Consider the following 22,623-nt stretch of genomic DNA (forward strand, 5'->3'; position numbering starts at 1 on the left):
CCACGTGGGTGCGATCCGTCCCGCCATTGTTGGGGTGACGTGTGTGGGCGTGGTCCGACTCGTACCCACGCTCTTCAGGCGTGGGTACGGGACGTACCTGTCTGGTTGTGTTGCCGGTTCGCGTGGTGACGGACTTCCGTTGTGGCGGTCGCTGGCTTATCAGGACACGCCCCCACCCCCTCGTGGTGACCAGGGCATGGGAGTCAGGTATGTCCAGGCCATGTGTGGTGTGTGACTTATGTGGTTGTTTTGTGGCCTGCCCTGGTCGTGCCACCCCCACCCCACCCCACTTTCCCCCCTCCCTTAGTTATTCTGACCTTCTGCGGCGTCTGCGTCGTAACCTGTAGAGGAGGTGTACTGCTATGAGGGCAGGGATGACTCGTAGGTTCGGGTCCATGTCTGTCCGTCGCGTACTGGTACTCCTTGCTCGCGTCGTCCTGTCGCGTACGGGTCCTCCTTGATCGCGTCGTCCTGTCGCGTACGGGTCCTCCTTGGTGGCGTCGTCCTGTGTGTCCGTCACGTACTGGTCCTCCTTGTTCGCGTCGTCGTCTGTCCGTCGCGTACTGGTGGTCCTTGTTCGCGTCGTCCTGATTTCCCGGCAGTTTTTGGCTGCCGCACAATATTCACCGTGCGGGGTGACGTCGGTGCGAATCGTGATTCCTGGGTCGTGAATGGCTGGCTGCGAGCGTCCCGACGTCAGGTCGGCGCTTTCCCGGATCGCATTGGTAGGTGTTTTTTTGTTCGGTCGGGCTTTTTTACGATTCGTACGGTAATGGTGTACCCGTGCGAATCGTAATTCCTTGTTTGTGAAAATTGACGACCGGGTACGCGTCGGGCGGAGATTGTGCTCCGTCCGACGGTTCGTACCCGGTTTTTGCAGGATTGTGATCGGCACCTCGGTGATGAAAGCATGCACCTAAACCGTGAGCTGAGTGCTGTAAACTGATGTGCTGAAGTATTTATCCCTACCGGTGTGAAAGTGCTGTTTTGCGCAGAGTGAGATGGTGCTGCAGTGAGGTGCCGGTACACTCGGGGATGAAAGCGTGCTTGTAAACCGTGAGCTGAGTGGTGTAAACTGATGTGGTCTGGGTGCTGTAGCATACTGGCCGCTGTAGGATAGCTGTGCAGGTGGTGTTGGTATGTGTTTAGAGTATAGCAGGAGTGGGAAGCAATCTACTCACTGGTACTGGTCTGAAGACTCGGGGATGAAACCGTGAGCGTAAGCCGTGAGATGATTGCTGTAAAGTGGTAGGATACTGACCACTTTAGCATATCTGTGTTAGTAGTGTTAGTATGCGTTTATACGATACAGGGAGTGGGAAGTGAACTACTCCCCTCTACTTTCTGAAGACTCGAATGCAGTGTTTTAGGAAGCAGGAATAAAGAAATAATCATGAAGAATATAATGCAGAATGTTGCAATGCCACAGAAGAGCAGTGGTTAAATAAGGGGTGTCTAAGAAAGTGGGTGTGTGTAATAGGAAAAAGGAATAAAGAAATAATTGTGAAGAATATAATGCAGAATGTTGCAATGCCACAGAAGAGAAATGGTGAAATCAGGTGTGTCTAAGAAAGTGGCTGTGTGTAATAAAGCGATGGAGTCTGAAAGTTATATAAAGAGTGTCTTTATTTAAGTGCCATAAATGGATCCACTGGTGCAAGAGGTAAGACATTCAGTTGAGGCAAATTCCAACCGCTTCTGCTGTATTCAAACGTAAGCTCCTGCATCAGTGAATTCCACATTACATGTTACAATTCCATGTGACATAAACAATACCTATTACACTTGAATGACTCGAAATTCTATAATGAAAATAAAGGTAGGATACGATTAGCACATGTATCCTTTAAGAAAAGAAACAAAAAAAAATTGCAACTGCAAGTTGGGGGGGCTGTTTGGGCTCAAGCAGGGGTGCAGGGAGGGGGGAGTTGTTGTTCTGGGATTGTGGGGGAGGGGGGTTGTTGGGGATGGTTGTTTTCTTGTTTCGCAAGGCAATGTGAAGTTTTCTGGTGAATTCTCCGGGTTGTGCTCTCCGGGATGTGGGTATCATGTGCGGGAGTGGGATGGGGGGTAGGGGATTGAGAATCCTTTCGTGGAATGTGAACGGTCTGGGGGACAGGATCAAGCGCGGGGTGGTGTTGCAGTTCTTGAAACGAACCTCGCCCGACATTGTTTTCCTGCAGGAGACACATTTGATTGGGAACTCCTTCCAGGCCCTAAATAGGAGGGGCTATCGCCTTGCCGCTCACTCTGGTTTCACTTCTGGCTCTAGGGGAGTGGGTATTCTGGTTAGGGCCTCTCTCCCATTGGAAGTGGACGAGGTGCTTCATGATGATAGGGGACGATATGTGGCGCTGGTGGGGAGATGGGAGGGCAGGACTGTGTCGCTCGTGGCTGTGTATGTACCTCCGGGGTTACAGACGGCTACGTTCGCTGATTTGGGGAGGTTGGTCCTGGGACTCCCTGGGGGGGTTCTGGTGTTGGGTGGTGACTTTAATGCCGTTGTCTCCGGGTTGGAGGACCGTCACCCTCCCAGGGATCTCCCTAGGGCTCAGGCCTGGTTGGGTGGGTTTTTGGATACTTTGGGACTTGTAGATTGCTGGAGATTGATGCATCCGGGACAGGCGCAATACACCTTTCACTCGGGGGCCCATGGGAGTCTCTCGAGACTTGACTATATGCTTATGCCGGCGACCCAAGCTGGGATGATTGGGGAGGTGCGTCATTTGGCCCGAGGTATCTCTGACCATTCCCCTATATGGTTGCAGCTGAGGGTTGTCTCAGGGGCAGAGGGGAGAGAGGAACCCATTAGCACTTGGTATCTTCGTAACCCTAAGATCCGCGCGGAGTTGGTCAAGTCCACAGATCACTACTTTACTGATAATGTGGGGTCGGTGTCGTCGGCCGTCTCTCTGTGGGAGGCTTATAAAGTGGTGGTCAGGGGGCAGGCCTTGTCCCTTATCTCCCATACTAAGAAGTGCAAGAGAGCAGAGGTGGTCCACCTGGAAGCGGAAATAGCTGTAATGGAGGAGGACTTGGAGAGTGGGGTTACCGCGGAGAAATTGCATACCCTCAGCCTCAAACAGTCAGATTACAGAGCATTGGTCACGGAGGCTGCTAAAGAGATGAGTAGAGAGCAGCAAGGGCGGTTGTATGATGTGGGGGATAAGGCCGGGAAACTGATCGCTTGGTTGGATAGGAAGGAGAGAGCTAGCAGGGTGGTGCCCGTGGTGGAGAGGAGTGATGGAGTGCGTGTGACTGCCCCGGTTGAGATCGTTGACTGCTTCGCGGCTCATTTCCGCGGAGTATACTCTCCGGTCTCGGTGCGATCGGAGGAGGATTCCCATAGCCTGCTTAGAGACATTGCATTGCCAGCCCTATCGGAGCCGGACGCGGTGTTGATGGAGGCTAAGTTGTCGTCAGATGAGATTTCGTTGGCCATTCGCTCGATTGCTTCGGGTAAAGCGGTGGGTCCTAATGGTCTTCCTATCGAACTCTACAAATTGCGTCCCGATAAGATAGCACCATATCTTCGAGACATGTTTTTGGCGGCACGTGCGGCGGGCTTCCTCCCCCTTGACCAACGCCTCGCCAGCATAGTTGTGATACACAAAGAGGGGAAGCTGCGAGACCGCTGCGCCTCCTATAGGCCCATTTCGCTGTTGAACGCGGAACCCAAAATTCTGGCTAAAGTGTTGGCTAACCGACTGGTTCGGGTCGTGGGCGACTTGATTCATCAGGATCAGTCTGGTTTTATACCTCATCGGAATACTGCTCTAAATCTGAGGCAGTTGCACGGCGTGCTTGCTAGAGCGGAATTCATACGTGAGCCGGCCATCTTGGCATCTTTGGATGCTACTATGGCATTCGACACTTTGGAGTGGCCATATATCTGGACCGTGTTGGCGAAATTTGGGTTCGGCCCGGAGTTTATTGGTTGGGTAAAATTGTATTGTATTGTATTGTCATTTATATAGCGCGGTTGCTGCCCAAGGGCGTCCAAGCGCTGAAACATCAGACAGAACTGAATATGGCGGATGGGTTTTAAAGTTCGGTGGACCTCGCAAACAAGTAGGTTTTCAATTGTTTGCGGAAGGAGAGTAGGTTTGAATTAGTCCGGAGATATAAAGGGAGTGAGTTCCACATCTTAGAGGCGTTTAAGGAGAACATCCTGCCTCCGGACCTAGCTCTCCTGACTCTGGGTACCACAGCCAGGAAGGCCTCCGTAGATCTAAGGTTTCTGTTGGGGTGGTATTGTGTGATTAGATTGTCGATGATGGCTGGGCCCGACTTCCAGAAAGCCCGGTGGGCAATACAGAGAGCCTTGAATGCCACTCTTTGTCTCACTGGAAGCCAGTGTAGACTGTTCATTGCAGGTTTTGCTGACTGAGTCCGCGGGATCTGTAAGAGGGTGCGGGCCGCACAGTTTTGTACCACCTGTAACTTTCGCAGGGTCTTCTCTGGGGCTCCAACATACAGGGCATTGTTCGAGTCTACCCGGGATAGAATCAGGCCCTGTATTGCCACTTGTTTGGCATCCATTGGTAGGAGAGGGAGAACTTTCCTTAATGTTCTTAGTAGGCCAAAGCATGTGGCAGATAGTTTGGTGGCCTGAGTGGAGAAGGAAAGGGTTTTGTCAAGCCAGACTCCTAGGCTTTTTACGCTGTCCTTGGGAGTTGGGGGTGTACCCAAGCAGGGAGGCCAGAGGGGGATGAGAGACACTGGGGATGCTGAGCCCAGGAGCATGAGCTCAGTTTTGTCTCCATTAAGTTTTGAGGAGGAGAGTGTCATCCACTCCTTAACATCCTCGAGACATTTCAACAGACCTCCTGACGATTGTTTGGTACCCTCTTGTGCCAATGAGACCGCTAGCTGGGTATCGTCGGCATACGATACAATTTTAATACCGTGTGGTTTGACGATCCCAGCCAGTGGCCCCATATATACATTAAACAACGCAGGGCTCAATGAGGAGCCCTGCGGTACTCCACAGATCAGCGATTTACTGGGTGATAGTGAATCCCCGTCAAAGATCTGGAAAGATCTGTTGTTAAGGAAAGACTCAAACCATCTCAAAGCATCGCCTGTGACACCAATGTTGCACAGGCGGTTCAACAAGGTGGCGTGGCTCACCGTGTCGAAAGCCGCGCTTAGATCGAGGAGGATCACTGCCACTGATCCTCCCTGATCTAGTATCTTTCGCGACTCTTCGATGATTGCAAGCAAGGCCGTTTCAGTGCCGTGCTTAGGCCTAAAACCTGTCTGGGTTAGGTCCAGGAGCAGATTGTTTTCCAGAAATTGTACTAGTTGGATATTTATGTGCTTCTCCAGCACCTTACTTACCCAGGGGAGTAAGGAGATTGGGCGGTAGCTGGAGTGGTCTTCTGGATTGAGGGTGGGTTTTTTTAGCAACGCCCGAACCATGGCTCTCTTCCATCCGGTGGGTACAGTGCAGAAGGCGATGGAAGAGTTGAGTAGATCTAGTACCACGGGAAGTATAGAATGGCTAGCCTGGAGTAGTGTCTCCGGAGGGGCCGGGTCACAGGGGGAGCCAGATTTAACTAGCCGTGCCAGTTTGTGAAGGGTGTCCAGGTCTAGTAGAGGGAAGCGTTCCAGAGTAGACTGGTCTGAGGAGGGGGCAGTGCTCAGAAGAGCATGGTTGGAAGTTCCTAAGTTATTGGCTACTGTCGGGAAGGAAGAGTATATTTGAGAGACTTTGTTCTGAAAGAAATCTGCTAACTCGTTACACTGTTCCGGCGTTTTTGTCAAGGGAGGGGCAGTGTTTGCTTTGATGCAATTTTTTACTATATGGAAAATCTCCTTGGGTTTTGAATTGGCTGCTGTAATTTTGTCAGCAAAGTAAGAGGCCTGCGCCGCCCTGATCCCGTTTCTATAGGTTTTGATTGCCTCTTTATATTGGGATTTTTTGTCAGGGTGGAAATCAAGTCGCCAGGCTCTCTCTTTTTTCCTACAGAGGCGCTTTTGGTCTCTCAAGGTGTCTGAAAACCAAGGTGCAGTTTTGTGTGTCCTCTTTGGAGTGGATTTCCGTAGAGGAAGAATAGTGTCAAGTGAATCCCTGACCCAACTCTCATAATTTTTATTTGCTTGGTTGGGATCTATGCAGGGTGGTGGGCAGGAGCGCTCTAGGTTAGTTACCCATTGTTCTATAGGGAGTTTTTTCCAGTTGCGCTTGGTTACCGATTGAGGGGTGGATGAGTAAGACTTATCGGTGAGCCAGGACAAAGGGACCAAGAAATGGTCCGACCAGGGGAGACGAGTAGGTTGCCCCACTATTAGCTTGGTGCAGTTGCTAAATATTGGGTCTAGAAGATTACCCTTTTCATGGGTGGGGGCTGTAACAAGCTGGATCAACTGAAGGGCTGCAAGATCGTCAATTAATTCCCTGGCGATAAGATCTGTGAGAGAGTTAAAATGAAAGTTAAAATCTCCTAGGACCGTGTAATTAGCAGAGGTTAAAATTCGGTTGGCTAGTATGTCTGGTAAGGATTTATGAAACAGCTTGGCTGGTTCTGGGGGCCGATAAATCAAAGTACCAGTAAAGGAGGTGTTCGCAGTAAAATAAATGCTGAACGCTAAGCTTTCGCACTCAGGAATAGCTTCGGTAGCAATGCGACAACAATACTTGTCTTTTAAAACTGATAGCCAGGCCGCCGCCTCTCCCCTTAATCCGGTCTAGTCTGTGAATTTGGAACCCGGAGGGTAAGGCAGAGACTATATCTGGTTCTGAGTGAGACGTGAGCCATGTCTCCGTAAGGAAGATGGCATCTGGGTTGAGCTCCTCTAATAGTAATGCAATTTGGGTGCTGTGTCGCGGTAAGGATCGACAGTTAAGCGCATACATATGGTATTCCTGTAACGTGGGTGGCAATACAATATTATCGAATGAGTGTTTGCAGCCAGGGCATCGAGCAGGGAGATCAGCTGGGAAATAGGAGTGTGGGCATAAGGCAGCTGTAGTGTACCTCATATTCTGGATGGCCACCGAACTGTAGGTATTGACCTGGGGGGCGTTGGGGGCAGGGGTTGTGGCCCCTGGTCCCGTCTGGTCGCGGACGGGCGCAGACGGGCTTGCATTTGGCGCGCCTTCGGCGCACCGCCGGCGCGCCCGCTGCGCCCGTCCGCTGCGCTTCCGGAAGCTGCACATTGTTTATACCAGAGGGATGGGGCGTGGCCTATTCGGTGGGCGGAGCCCGGGAGTTCCCGGCGGTTACCCTGCAGCCCGCTACAGCGCCTGAATCAGCTGTGCGGCGAAGCGAGGCAGTCCTCGAGTGATCTAAGGTAAAACGAATTTTTAAAAACACGGTATTCACACAGTAAACAATTTAAAAGTAAATCTTTCCAACCTAAAAGTTTTCCTGGCTCTCGGCTTTTCGCCTCAAGAGCTCTGTCTGTGAGCAGCGCTGGCCGCTGAGCACGCCTAGTTATAGTCACGGGGGGGGCGTGGCCTATTCGGTGGGCGGCCACTGGCTCAGGTGGTGGTGAATGGTAGGGTGTCAGCTCCCTTCGCACTGGGGAGAGGTACGCGGCAGGGGTGTCCGCTATCACCCCTTCTCTTTGCACTTTCTTTGGAGCCTCTCGCCGCCTGGTTGCGTTGGGAGTCGTCGTTGCGAGGCATTAGATGGACGCCGGAATTCGAAGACCGTGTCTCCCTGTACGCGGATGATATCCTTCTGTATCTCACGTCTCCCCGGCGGTCGCTAATTGTATTGGTGGATGTGCTGAACTCTTTTGGCCGCAATTCCGGCCTGGTCATCAACTGGGCCAAGTCGTGCATCTACGTCCTCTCGGGGGATGCCCCCCTACTGCCGCGGGATTGCCCAGTTCAGATTGTTACCCCGGGGTTCAAATATTTGGGGATCTTTATCTCACTGGACCCCGCGGTTCGCTATGAGCGAAACCTTCTGCCTCCCCTCCAACGATTGAAGGCCGACGTGGCGAGATGGCGATGACTTCCGCTCTCGCCGCTCGGACGGGCAGCATTGTTTAAAATGATGTCGCTGCCGCGTTTCTTGTATGCTTTGCAAAATACTCTTGATGTCGTGCCGGCCCGTTATTTCCGGGAGGTGGAGGGTCTGCAGCGCCAACTGTTTTGGGACGGGCGGCCGCGGATTGCTCTCGCCAAGTTGACGCTCCCTTGGTATGATGGGGGGTCGCCCTCCCCGATATTAAACAATACTATTGGGCGTCTCCGCTGGCGGCGGTGAACCACGGGATATATGGTCCTGCTTTAAACCCGGCCTTCGAGATGGATAAACTCCTGCTTCCGGGTGGGGACTATAATAGGGCGCTGTACTCGGTGTCCCAGGACACGCGGTTGACGGGACCCACGCGGGTGGCGGTGCGTGTGTGGCACGCAGCGAATGCTGCAATGAGGTGGAGGGATCGCTTGACTCGGGCGACGCCGTGGTATGCTTCTGGGCGGTTGGGCTGTTTGTGGAGATCGAAAGGTTACGAGAAATGGGATATGATTGGTATATGTAAGGTGGGTGATCTATGGGCGAAGGGAGCTTTCAAAACGTTCGAAACGCTTAAACTTGAATATAAATTAAACGATAGAGAATACTTCCGGTACACTCAAGTCTACCATGCGCTATGTTCGGTTTTCCCGGATGTTACGGCTATCCCCGAGTATTCCCCACTGGAGGATAGAGTGTTGGACGGCTACGTGCCCGACAGCACTATTTCCCTGATTTATAAGAAACTCATTAACGATCGTGCTGACTTGCTGCTCCGTTTGAGGGAGGCATGGACGGGCGATGGCTTGGAATTAGATGATGAGGACTGGGTGTCGGCGGTGGCCTCCCCGAAGGAGGTGGCGATCCCGGCCCGCCTACGGTTTGTACAGCTGAAGATCCTTCATAGAGTGTATGTCACAGGGCCCGGCTTGCTGCGTATGGGTTATTCGACGGATGGATTGTGTAAACGTGGATGTGGCCTGCCGGGCACGTTCCTTCATATCTTGTGGGAATGCTCGGAGGTTGTGCGATTCTGGAACGGTATCCACACCGTAATGGAGGGGGTTACGCACGTGGCCCTGTTGCCAGAGGCGAGACGGTGTTTGTTGAATGTCTGGGAACCGAATGATTGTAATGCGGCACAGACGCAGTGGGTGACCTTGGGGTACATGGTGGCTAAGCGTAACATTGCACAGCTATGGGGCTCCCCGAGGCCGCCCACGATTGATGTATGGAAGGAGAATATGGACTGGTGTATGTTTAGGGAAAAGACGGCGTATGTGGCGAGAGGTAAGCCAGGGAAATGGTCTAGGGTATGGGGTCCGTGGAATCTATATCGGGGACGTATCTGCACCCCGCCTCTGCCATTGGAGGTCGATATTGCTCTAACCCCCTAACCGCGCGTCCCGCGGGAGGGCTTGATGTGTGCTCCATGCTTTGTTTTCCCATTGCCCCCCTCTACAGCTTCCGGACAGGAACTGCTTTGGACATTATATGTTATTCCCCGTCCCGGGAAGAGCACGCTGCTACTTCGGACTCTCATTGCCTTGAGTGTGTTTTATATTTAATAAAAAATGAAACTGTCTTTTCCGATTGCTCCTGGCCTATGGCCACGGCCTATTACATGTGCTCACGAACTGCCGGGAGCTTTGCTTCTGGTTCATTTGAATATGTGACGTTGCACTGCGGGCCCTCGGGCTCTATAGCGGCCGGCCCTGGTGGTTGTAGGCCCTTGTCTGTATTTTATTGTGTACCAACGGTTTCTAATAAAAATATTACAAAAAAAAAAAAAAAAAAAAGCAAAGTGTAATCATCAAACTTCTTCGGTACCCTGGTACTCCTTTGTTGTAACACAAAATTATCAACAGTAGAACAGTCAGCAAACTCTTGTACAGTAGATTCAATCTGGTGCGTGTCAGAATTGTTAATAGTTGTAGTCACATCGGAACTTTGAGGAGGAACACAAAATTGTGCTTCTGAAAAGCACATTAGGTACCCTTCTCGTCAAACCATACATTATTGTCTTCAGCTCTTTCAAAAAGAAATTATTGTGCAAAGAGCTAAGGCACCGAGCTGAGGCAAACTCCAACTGATTCTGTTATATTCAAATCTGAAGCTGCGGCATTAGTGAATTCCACATTACATGTAACAGTTCCATGTGACATAAACAATAGCTATTAGACATGAATGACTCAATTCTATAATGAAAATAAAGGTAGGATACGATTAGCACACTGTGCCAACCAATTCCTAAACAATGTCGTGTTTTTTTATGTTGATCGCCAACTCGTGAGTAGAGGATGAGGGTGAGTAAATTTGTGTGAAAGGGCTTCGTTGATAACAGGCAGGCAGAGAGACGTGTGCACAAAGAATAGAGATGGTTTAAAAATGGTTGTTGGGTTTAGGCTAATTTAGGAAGTAAATAGCGTATTTGGATAGGCCGTACATCACCCATCCCTGGTTAGACTGGAGACGTAAGGGGCAATAATGAAAACAGAGTTCAAATGCCTGAGCATACTTAGAAAGTTATTATATAAGAATAGTTCAATTTAAGTGTATAAAAAAAATTGAAAGGAAAAAGTTTAAAAAGTTGGTAAAAATCAATCCAAGAAGAACGTGAATTTCTTACAAGTCTTGGAGATTGCAGTCCGGAAGTTCTTCAACGGCTTGAGATGCGTAATGTTCCAAGAGGTCATTGTTGCCATCGTGTGAGAAAAGGGAAGCAATCCAATTCATATCTTCGAAGGGACAGTAATGTTCCTCGAATGTTGGAGCGGCAATTTGGATCGGCAGGCAATCTGCGATGTCAAAGGTCGTACGTTGCAGTAGATATTTCGCAGCTGCACAGAAATCCCATTCCGCCACGATACCTTTTTGCGTTGCATCCGCCATTGCTCTGCTGCCTGAACAATCGAGTTCATGGATTTCAAGATACTCCATTACCTGCTGGATATCAGGAGCGATTGTTGGGATGTTGGCAAGTCGAATGGGCAAGTTTTACAATAGAAAGATGGTTGCACGCAGATTGTATATGTGTAAATAAATGTCATGTTGTAGCTGGCTCCGATAACAGATAGAGGCAGGCAGCCGAAAAGTTGTTTCATTTTTTCACGGTATTGTTGTAGCTTCGCGTAGAGGCGTATTCTGTCGGAGATGCTTGTTACCACAGGGAGCGCAGTCATTTTTTACAAGCAAAAATAGTGGTAGGATGGCCGCAAAGAGAGCGAGAATTTTGGGCACTGTTCCTGTTATTCCAGAGATGATCAAATGAATGAAGTGTGGTATTATACCAAAAACAGTTTGAAAGGCTGTGAGAAGGCCTGAGGAGAACGTATTAAAAAAGTGTGCCAGACCTTGAGTGTGAGATGTGTTGAAAATTGGGTAACAATTCACAAAGTGTAATGGGAGGTTTGAATTTAAAAGGGGCTGTATTTTATTGGAAGTTCGTGCTATCTGCAGGCGATAAATTTCTTTTGCAGAAGTGAGGGACACTTCTGTTCTGAAGAAAAGCGCTTTAGTTTTGTTCGTTTAATTAAATCTGTTTGCAAAGTAGGGATTCAAGGCCAAGTTGAAGTTTGGGAGTTAGTTTGTGTGGTTGGGAATAGACATTGCTACAGGAAGTTACTCAGTTTGAAACAGTAAGGACATACGGTATGCCACCTCACATTCCGTAGGAGTGGATGTTATTGAGAAGCAGATAACTGCCGTTAGAAAGCTGTGTGAATGTGGGTGTGATTGTGGGAGTTGGCGTGCTTTCAAGAATGCAGGCAAGATTGGGGGATGTAATCTTAGAAGTGTGATGCAGTTGGAAATTCTTGCATAGTAATGAATGACTGCCATTGTGGTCACATTTTGCACCTGTGAGAAAAACGTCTGTATGCTCTTTAAGACAGCGATATGTAAATGGGAGAAACCACTGCTCGTGAATAAATGCGCTACCTTATATAATCGCATACAACATGACAAACAACATGTACACCTATCAGACACAACAACACTATGTACTGTGGGAACCGTGGCTAGCCATGTAGACAAAGCAAACATGGCATAGCAGCTCTGTTACACAATGCACAATGCGGGGAGAGATGGGAGCAAAGTATGTGCGAAGGTAGCAAGTGTTTCTCGATTATAAAAGTATACATTGCAAAGATTTGAGGGGATGTGCCGGACAGACTTGAGTATGCAGAGCACACACATGTACATGTGAACATACACTGATGGTCTATTGAGTGAAGTAGATAGTAGACGGAACCATAATATTACAGTCAGTAGGGAAGATTTTGAAAACATAGCGCGTACGTGCCCTTTCCCCCCTCCCCAAATCTTTAGCGTAGTGGGCTGGCTCGGTGTACGCAAGGCTAGCGTAGGGGTATGAATAAAAGGCACGTTTCTCTGGGTGTGGTTCTCTACCAAAATGGCGAATGTGTCTGCCAGGTCTGCGCAGCTTACACCGCCACGAGGTTGACCTTGTGAGTGAAGGTGGCTGCGTGTATGATGCTCTCAGCCTGCTGCTACTCAGACACCGTTGTGGCCGCTGCGACCAACATATGCCCCACAGTTCACCTTTCGCTACCGCATTATGTGAAAGAGGGCCCACCACGTGCTGGCGGAAGCTCCTGGGGTGAGGTCTGCGAGGTCGGAAGGTTCCTCAGATCAAGGCTGGCTACCGTGACACAGGCACACAGCGTTCAGTTTGAGGCCCAGCAGTGTGGAGTGCTCTGTATACTACTAACACAGTAGTCGAACAGGTACCAACAGTGGAACGGTGTCTTGATCCCACAATGGACGATGTTAGAACTGCATCTGAGAGTGGAGGTCCCTTGGAGCAGGTACAGCCAACTCTAGGTCACAATAGTGGAACGGTGTATTGATTCCAGAATGGACGATGTCCGATATTACTTGCTAGTGGGTTTTCACAGAACTCCTTCTGTTCACGTGCATCAAACTCTGTGCTTCCGTAGGTAATTTCTGCACATGATTATTAGGCTTTGCTGACTGCAGTGGCTGGAGTACACCGCGCTATAGCAGGTCCGAACAGTGAAAAGGGGCTCCTGATCCCACAACTGCATCTGAGATAGGAGATAAAGGTACTCCCTTCGAGCAGGTGCTACCAACTCTAGGTCTCAACAGTGGAACAGTGTCTTGATCCCACAATGGACTATGTTAGAACTGCATCTCAGAGTGCAGATGAAGGTCTTCCCTTCGACCAGGTGTAACCAACTCTAGGTCCCAACAGTGGAACGCTGTCTTGATCCCACAATGGACGATGTTAGACCTGCATCTGGAGATGAAGGTACTCCCTTTGAACAGGTGCAATCAACTCTAGGTGCTAACAGTGGAACAGTGTCTTAATCCCACAATGGATGTTGTCCAATATTAACTGCTGCTTGCTTTTCACAGAACTGTTTCCGTTGAGGTGCATCAGAGTCTGTGCTTCCGTAGTTAACTGCTGCACATGATTATTGGGCTTGATTGACTGTAGTCGGAGGACTATACCACGGTACAGAAGGTCCGAACAGTGGAACGGGGTCTTGTTTATATGATTGAGAATGTCAAAAGTTAAAGTCTGTGATGATTTATGAGTACTCCCTCCAACCAGGTGCAACCAACTCCGTGCATCCGAATCCAACGGCACGTGGCTGTGAGGTGTTAATGACTACTGCCTCTGGCTTACACTGCGGTCAGATCGAGTTGAGATTGTTTAATTACAGAATTCAGTAGGCAACTAACTACAACGTCTTGAAATATACAGAATATTCTTTTAGTATATTTGCTTAAAGATTTTTTTTTAGATGAGTTCTATGTTTAGTACAATGCTGAAATTCATCTTGCAAGTTCCAAGGAACACTGAATAGTCTACACTGTGGAGAGTAGAAATCGCAATTCGAATTGTTTTGATTTATTTATTGCAGAGTTTTCTGTAATTTATGTTGTTGTATTTTGGGAGGAGGAAGTGAGTAAAAGTATTATTGGATGTCTTTGTGCCTTCAATTTTCACTGCAGACAGCAGTGTTCACAATTTAGATCGAGTCGGTATTGTAGATGACGCAGTGCTGTAGGAAAAGACATTGCTGCAGTGCGCTCTGTCCGCACCATGCATACCCGTCATCGCAGGCTCCGCACATGCTTTTTCTGGCTTCGCGTATGACAAACTGTGTAGCTCAAGTCCACCTTACGTAGCTGTGGGTCTTTGCTGCAGATAGAAGTGTTCACAATTGAGATCGAGTCGCTATTGCAGATGATGCAGTGTTGATGGCAACAGACATTGCTGCTAGTATGGCCTGCTCGCAGTACGCTTCATCGTTGGCTGTGCACATGATGAATGCTTTTGATGTGGCTATCTGAGTGCACTAGAACTGTTGGACCCTTTATGATACAATCTTTTTGTGTATTATTTCAGATCTATTGCCTCTGTCTTAATATAGCACAAGTTGTGGTTCTTTTACGATAGAATTTATTCTGTATTATTTTACATCTAATGTCCCTACCTTACTGCAGCACAAACTATTGACTCTTTTATTATTGAATCTCTGTGTGTGATCCAATGATTACTGTTGTAGTTGATGCTAGCAGCAACCATTCTCTGAGGGCTGGTTTACACTCACCCCACACGCATCCAGCACAGACATCACCGGATATGTGACCCTGGTAATTAAAAGGAGTCGAGCGCACATGCCCATACCCAGTTCCACTATCTATCTGTGTCCGTGTGTTCATTATCTATGGTTGACAGTGCCCCTGGACCGTACCACATTACATTGTGCTGTGGATAGCATATGCAAGCATGTTACCGCTGGCAGTGGGGAAAACTTTGGTTATGTAAGTTTTAGGTGTGTGCCTATCACAGGTGGAAGGCTACTTTACAGACCATGAATATTGATGAAGATGATGGTTGCATGTTGTGTGTAGTATAAGATATGTGTATATAGCAAAACGTTTTCAAAAAAGCTCTCTAAGCCGAAGAGGTGTGTCTCATCAAATGCTGTAGAGAGAATGGCGAAAATGGGTGACGTTTTCCAACTGGTAGAATGGGAAATGTTATGAACCAATCAAAAGCATTTTTTTAAGGTGGCATGGCAATCGCGCACTCAGCGCGCAAGGAGACCGCAACCTACGCGATTTTGAGAAAATATATTTACTCTAATATACGTTTATTACAGTTAGAAATATACAAATGTTTAAAATATTTTAGATTATCGCTTGCTCTCATATACACTTAAAAGTTATGTAGATATAGTTTTGAGACATATAAAAAAAAGAGGGAATAGCGTACCCGGCGCGGCACCATATGTCTATGACGTAACACAGGGCCTGGCAGCGTGCAGTCATCGCATAGCCAACGCGCAGTGGGCACGACCCCATACGTACATGACGTGAAGCGCGGCTTGGAATTGCGTACCCGTCGCAAACCAAAGTAGCAGCTGGCGTGACCTCATGCGTATATGTTCTGACGCGGGACGTGGTGCCACGAACTCATCGGAAACTAAATGCGCATCATTTCAATATGGCAGATAGGATTCACGTGCTGATGGAGCTTGCTAGCCTCCCGGTACGGGACTCTAGTTTTCTCAGAAAAAAAATTAATTATATAGATTATTTTTTTTAAGATATAAAACATTATATAATTTATAAAAAAAATTAGAAAAAATATAGGTTGTATGAATATTAAAATATGAAATTAACATTTAAAAAACCTTCAAAATTCACTGAAAAAACCATAGGTTTCAGGGACGTTATAGTTAGTTGGACATTTCACCCATAGAAAACCATTGAAATTCCCCTGTTATAGTTAGTTGAGCTAACTATAACTCGCGCCCCTGCAATGCACTGCCGATGACGTCACATATTACATCATTCATGACATGGTCAGTGACATCACTGATGACATCACTGATGACATCTCAAATGACATCACTGATTACATCATCCACGTGAAAATCTGATGCACCTCATCAGACCCTAATATAATAGTTGATACACCCACTCTAAAATAGAGACTATACTTTTCAAAACCATGAACACACCAATACCAGTTAGTACATATCCACTCACTAATTCCTAGGTCTACACACACATCCATTCATTCACCCATACAGTCACACATACGTACAGTCAGCCATCAATACAGCATTATCATATCCAGTCACATATCTATACAGACACTCACACACCGCCTCTCAATGATAGAGTTATTCACACATGTAGTCAGTAATGGAAATACTCAATCACAGTTAGGGGTGGGCGGAATTTGCGAAAGCGACTTTCTCAAATTATCGCGAAAATGTTAAAAATCTCCGCAAACACGCGGAAATATCGCGAAGATGCGGAAGTTTTTTTCCCGCCCGTTCGCGGTATTTTCTGCGTGGTCGCGGCCCGCCAACTTACCCATGCGGTTGCTCGCGGGCGCGGCCATATTGTTTTCACTCTTCTCGTGGTGCATGATCGCGAGAAGAAAGACGTGATCGTGCGACGCATGACGTTACTGTGGGCGCGAACTGTCGCGAGACAGCGCAAATGGCTACCAACAATCCAACATCTCGTGGAGAACGCGACCGGATCGGGAAAACTTGTCGGCAAACGCGGGGATTCAGGTAAGGCGATCGCACACGCGCGAGAATGTATTATTTTACAGTGCGAGCAAGAAACAAATTATCGCTAAGCTGCGGAATGCGGAAATTTTGACATTTTCGCGCTCTCCGCGGAACGCGAAAATTTCAAATTATCGCAATTTCCGTGAGCGGAACGGAAATTTAGCCCAGGCCTAATCACAGTTTTATTTACTCACCTGTACAGTTACGCATATACCATCTCACTTATTTAAACATATACTAACACATACTTCCACTCTAATACAATAACTAATACAAGCACACACTGATCCATAGAGGCATTCTCACAATCACTCAGACTCACATATAGTCATTTATACACTCCAACACTAATATATACTGCTTTTCACATATGCAGTTACTCGCACATGTGCCACTGAGGGGGAACAGCCATTACAACGCGGTTTTTACCACACAGTGCAGTTACATCGCATGCGTTACAACGCATGCGATGTTACAACGCTATGCCATTACAACGCAAGTCTTTACATCGACTTGCGCTAGATGGCGTGCTAACATTACAAATAGTGTAGTTTACTATCCCAACACCTTCCCTACTGTTAAGTGGACTGGAGTTGGAATAGTAAATTACACTTTTTTAATGTTAGCACGCCATCTAGCGCAAGTCGATGTAAAGACTTGCGTTGTAATGGCATAGCGTTGTAACATCGCATGCGTTGTAACGCATGCGATGTAACTGCACGCGTTGTAAAAACCTGCATTGTAATGTCATAAATCCGCCACTAAGGCATCCATTCACACACCAATACACTCTTACACACACTCACCGAGCCATACAGCCCTTCACAGATATAGACTTGAACACATATACCCAGTGAATTATCCACTCACACATCTATGCACAGAGTCACACCCGCCACCCATCCACACAGACACTCAGGCACCCATACAGATACTCAGACAACCAATCAATACCCATATAGATCCTCATTTAACTGCTAACCAACGCATGCAATCGCTTACACACCAACTGACAAACTAAACTGTGTGAATGTCTGTATCAGTCGCTAACACATGCATTCAGTAAGACACAATCACTCACTTGTACAGTCAGTTACACACCTACTTAATCATCCATCCTGACTCTTATACACCCATTCATTCTTCAATACACCTTGGCATATATATACAAAACATATTTAAATTTTATAGAAAGACATAGTCACTGGATGATGTCATCAGTGATGTCATTTGAGATGTCATCAGTGATGTCATCAGTGATGTCACTCATCATGTCATGAATGATGTAATATGTGATGTCATCAGCAGTGCATTGCGGGTGCGCGAGTTATAGTTAGCTAAACTAATATATATAGTTGGTGTTTCCATGTTTGTAGTCTTTGTCAGGAATTTATTGTACATAGATATGTAAGTTTTTTAGATAAATGGTAAATATTTTCTTGCTGTAATTTTTATTTCATTTAGATATGTGCATAACACGTTTTGGGATTATTTAATGTAATTGTTTTATGAGAAAAGTGTTTTTCATTTTTTTAATTAATAATTATTTAATTAGTTTGGCAAAAATCTTCTTGAGATTGTGTGGACTGATATTTTTGACATATTCAATGTTTATTAGAAGGTAGCAATATTTCTGTTTCCAATATTTTTGTTTTTGATATCTGTAAAAATCGGAATTTGAAACAATGATATTTGTGTTCTCAATATCTGTGGTTTTTATATTTCAGTATATGGAGTCAATATTTTTGTTATTGGTATTTCATTTCTGATATTTTAATCTTTCGATATGTGATGAATCGATATTATGGCAGTGATACACTTTCATTAGTAATTCATACCCAACTTACTTATTAGATAACCCCACACATGCAGGCTAAGAATGACCTGTAATCCATTTTAAGCACACATTGACTACAAACCACCATTATATAATCACTGAATAGCATATACATAGATATACAAAGCCAATGCTTCTCATCTCAAAACACCCACAACGCATTACAAACTCTTGGCACCCCATTCGTTACCACAGGCCGTGATTTATTATTCATTTCAAAAATCCCAGATGAAGCCCAAACACTATGAAATATTATGCCCATAGTGCACAACAGCACATTCCAATAACAACACACTATGGCAACACAAGACAGGATACCTCAAATGTACAAAATAACCTTAAATAACACGCAAAAATGGCAAAATGTTTTGCTTTGGTATTATTTTGTTGTCTTATTTTCTATTGCCTTCTGTGCTGTGCTATTGTTATTGAGTTGTGCCATCTTGTTCTATGTTATGTTCTGTATATATTTAGTGATACTGCAGGCAGCAGAGGTGTTTTTTCATGTATTTAGTTGCTGCTAGTTTGTTGTATGTTTTGTTGTTGCATGTGGTTACTGTGCTGTAATTTTATATTGGAATGTTGTTATGGTTCTTCCAGTGGTTGTGTGAATTGTGTTATTGATATGAAGCTACTGAGTTGTGTCATTCTGTAGTTATTACTGTGGTGGGTTAATGTTATTTGCATTGTCTTGTACATTGTTATTTGTTTGCCATGTTGTGCTGTTTGTTACTTGTTGTTCTGTTGCAAAGAGTTGGTGAGTATTGTAGTTACTGTGTTGAGATTTTTGTGTTTTGTGTCTTGTAATTTTTTGTTATTTTGTGCTGGTTTTGTGGTTTTGTTGTTGTGTTGTATTGTGTATTTTGTTTTTGTGTGCAGCTGAGCTGCATTGTTGCATGTTGCTCCTTTGTGTTGTTATTGTTTTATGTTGCCTGTTGTGGTATTGTGCTGCTTTTGTTATAATGTGTGTTTTTTGTATTGGGCTATGTTGTTCTGTATTAGATAACGCTACACGTGCAGGCTAAGAATGACCTGTAACCCGTTTCAAACACACATTGACTACCAACCCCCATTACACGTATACATAGATATACAAAGCCAATGCTCCTCATCTCAAAACACCCACAACAGATTACAAACTCTTGGCACCCCAGTCTTACGCACAGGCCCATATTTACTATTTATTTTAAAAATCACTGATGAAGCGCAATCTCTATGAAATATTATGCCCACAGTACACAACAGCACATTCCAAAAGAACACACTATGGCAACACAAGACAGCATACCTCAAATGTACAAAATACCCTAAAGGAACACACAAATATGGCAAAAAATGTTCTTTGGTATTGTTTTGTTGTATTATTTTCTATTACCTCCAGTGCTGTGCTATTGCTATTGACTTGTGCCATCTTGTTTTACATTATGTTGTTGCTTTGATTTTGTATTGTTTTAGTGGTACTGCAGGCCACAGAGGTGTTTTTGCATGTATTCTGTTGCTGTTAGTGTGTTTTTTTGTTGTTGTTGCATGTGGTTACTGTGATGTAATTTTATGTTGGGATGTTGTTATGGTTCTTCAAGTGGTTGTGTGAATTGTGTTATTGGTATGAAGCTACTGAGTTGTGTCGTTCTGTAGTTAGTGTTGTGGTGAGTTAGTGTTATTTGCATTGTCATGCACATTGTTATTTGCTTGCTATGTTGTGCTGTTTGTTACATGTTGTTCTGTTGCAATGAGTTGTTGAGTATTGTAGTTTCTCTGTTGAGATTTTTGTGTTTTGTGCCTTGTCATTTTTTTGTTATTTTGTGCTGGTTTTGTGGTTTTGTTGGCGTGTTGTATTTTTGTGTATTTTGTTTTTGTGTGCAGCTGAGCTGCATTGTTGCATGTTCCTCCTTTGTGTTGTTATTGTTTTATGTTGCCTATTGTGGGATTGTGCTTCTTTTGTTATGTCTGTTTTTTTGTATTGGGCTATGTTGTTCGGTATTGTGCTTGTCATTGTGTTATGTTTTATTCTTGTGTCATTATGCTGTGTTGTCTGCTCTTCTATGTGCAGATTAGTATGTTGCTGTTGTGGCTGTGTTGTAGCATATGTCATGTTATTGATGTTTTGTTGTGTTGTGTTATTGTGTGGTGATAATGTAATATAGTGTTGTTGCTGTGTTTTGTCATAGATATATCTCAACTGCATTTCATATGCAATGTGGGGTTGTGCAACAGTGTATGAATTACTGAATGCTTTTAGGGGTGGTAGAGCAGTGATAGAGGTAATTAGGTACTATGAACTAAGTACTGATGCTGTAGAGGATGGTCATGATGAAGGTGATACAGTTTGTTGGTGGAAATTGATCATGAATTGCAGTTATATGATAATTCCTTAGTGAGATGTAGATGTACTCATGGAAGGTGGTAGCAAACTGGTGAGGTTTGGCAATGTGGTGATAGTGGGTGGCACTGTGGTACTGTTAATGGTAGTTCAGTGGCACGGTCACAGTATAATGACTGCGTGTGGAGATATGGTGGTGATGGGTGACGTATGGTCCTGTGAGGTGGTTTTGCAGTAGAGGATGACAATTTAGAGGCTCATTACAATGTCGGGTGGAAACTTTCTGCCCGACTCTATTGCGGAATCGGAACCGACCGACATTCGGGTCACTGTTCAGTCAGAGTCCCATTGGCTTCTATGTTCTGCCCGACAACACAGGCTCCTATGGGGAAATGAGGTGTGTGCGGAAAACACTGAACCCTGTCGTAGGCCCCCCATTGTGCCTTCCACACAGTGCAGGTTGTTACAGGGGGTCTTTTAGGTACCCTCTCTGGCCCAACCTGAAGGCCACAGTATGAAGGGGGCCCTGCCAGGTGCCCTCAAAGTCAGCTTCCAACAGCCTTTTCGTGTCACGCAAGCCGACTTAGAAAGGCTGTTGGAAACCGGCATCATAATTGCTCTGTCAGAAACACTGCCCATAGAGCTTTATGATGCGGTTCTGACTGACACAAATTCTCTGAGATCCAGTCGGAACCAATTCGGAAAGACCGTGAGGTTTACAATCCGACCGCGAACATCGTTATTGGACGGACAGATTGTAAACCAACCAAGTTAGTCGTAAGGGTCCTGACATGGTCTAGGGAAATCTGACTGTCGGGAGGAGGCTTTCCGCCTGACATCGTAATCGGCGCCCTAGTCTTGTTGTTAGTACTATCGGCTAGGTGTGTGGTGCTGTGGGGTTGGTGCCAGGAAATATAGTTTCATCTGTAATTTGAATACTATCCAGGGGATGAGAAAGACATCATGTGTGTGGTAGTGATGTAGTGGGCAGTATTAGGTCAATTCTGTAGGGTCAGAGTTCCCCTGAGGTGGTTCTGTAGTCATGTGGAGTGGTGGTGTATGATAGGGTGATGGTAGTTGTTGTAAGTTAGGTACTTTCAGGTGGTGGTATAAACATGACAGAGTATTAAAGAGGTGGTGTTCATCAGTGACATCGTGCTGGGTGGTAGAGTGATGCAGTGAGGAATGTATGCAGACATTGCAAATTGTAATACCATAGGAAGATTGATGTGTGCTGTGTTTAGGGAAGAAAAAGCTGAGAGTACTATTGCAGTAGTGTTGAGGCAGTAGTTTAGTGATAATGTGCTATTAATATGGTGGTACACATTAGGCATAATAGGCTGAAGGCCACAAGCTACTTGCCCATAAACTGAGTCAGACATTAGACAGCGAGGACATTCACATTTTTTAATGAGTGATAATGTGCTAGTAAACTTGCATTATGGTGGTATGGGCTGAAAGTGTGGTGGTACCGGGTGGTACAGCAGTGTTACACTGTACTCCCATTGTGCGGTTAGTTATTCTCCTGAGTGCAGTGATAGTATTATGGAATAATTTGTACAAAAATGTGATGATTCATTGTAATTGAGTTGTAAAATTGTCCCTGCCTATGCTATACTACATGCATTACAATCAAAGCATTCAAGGTGAAATAATACACAGGAGATACAATAGCAAGTACTGAGGGAGAAATGCTCCTATGGAGCCCCTTTTAAAAAAAGTAATATCACAAGCAAATGTATAGCAGAAAAGTAGTGTGTGAGCAGTCCTAAAAATGGAAAACTGCAAACCAGAGTCAACAACTGCTCCTCCTTGCCTTGATAAAAACATGGTCTGTTGGCATGTTGTTTGCTGTCAAAGAAGTGGAAAATGTACCCTCAATTTCCACTTTACAGATAC

Source organism: Triturus cristatus, chromosome 10, assembly GCF_964204655.1.
Source record: "Triturus cristatus chromosome 10, aTriCri1.1, whole genome shotgun sequence".
NCBI lineage: Eukaryota > Metazoa > Chordata > Amphibia > Caudata > Salamandridae > Triturus > Triturus cristatus.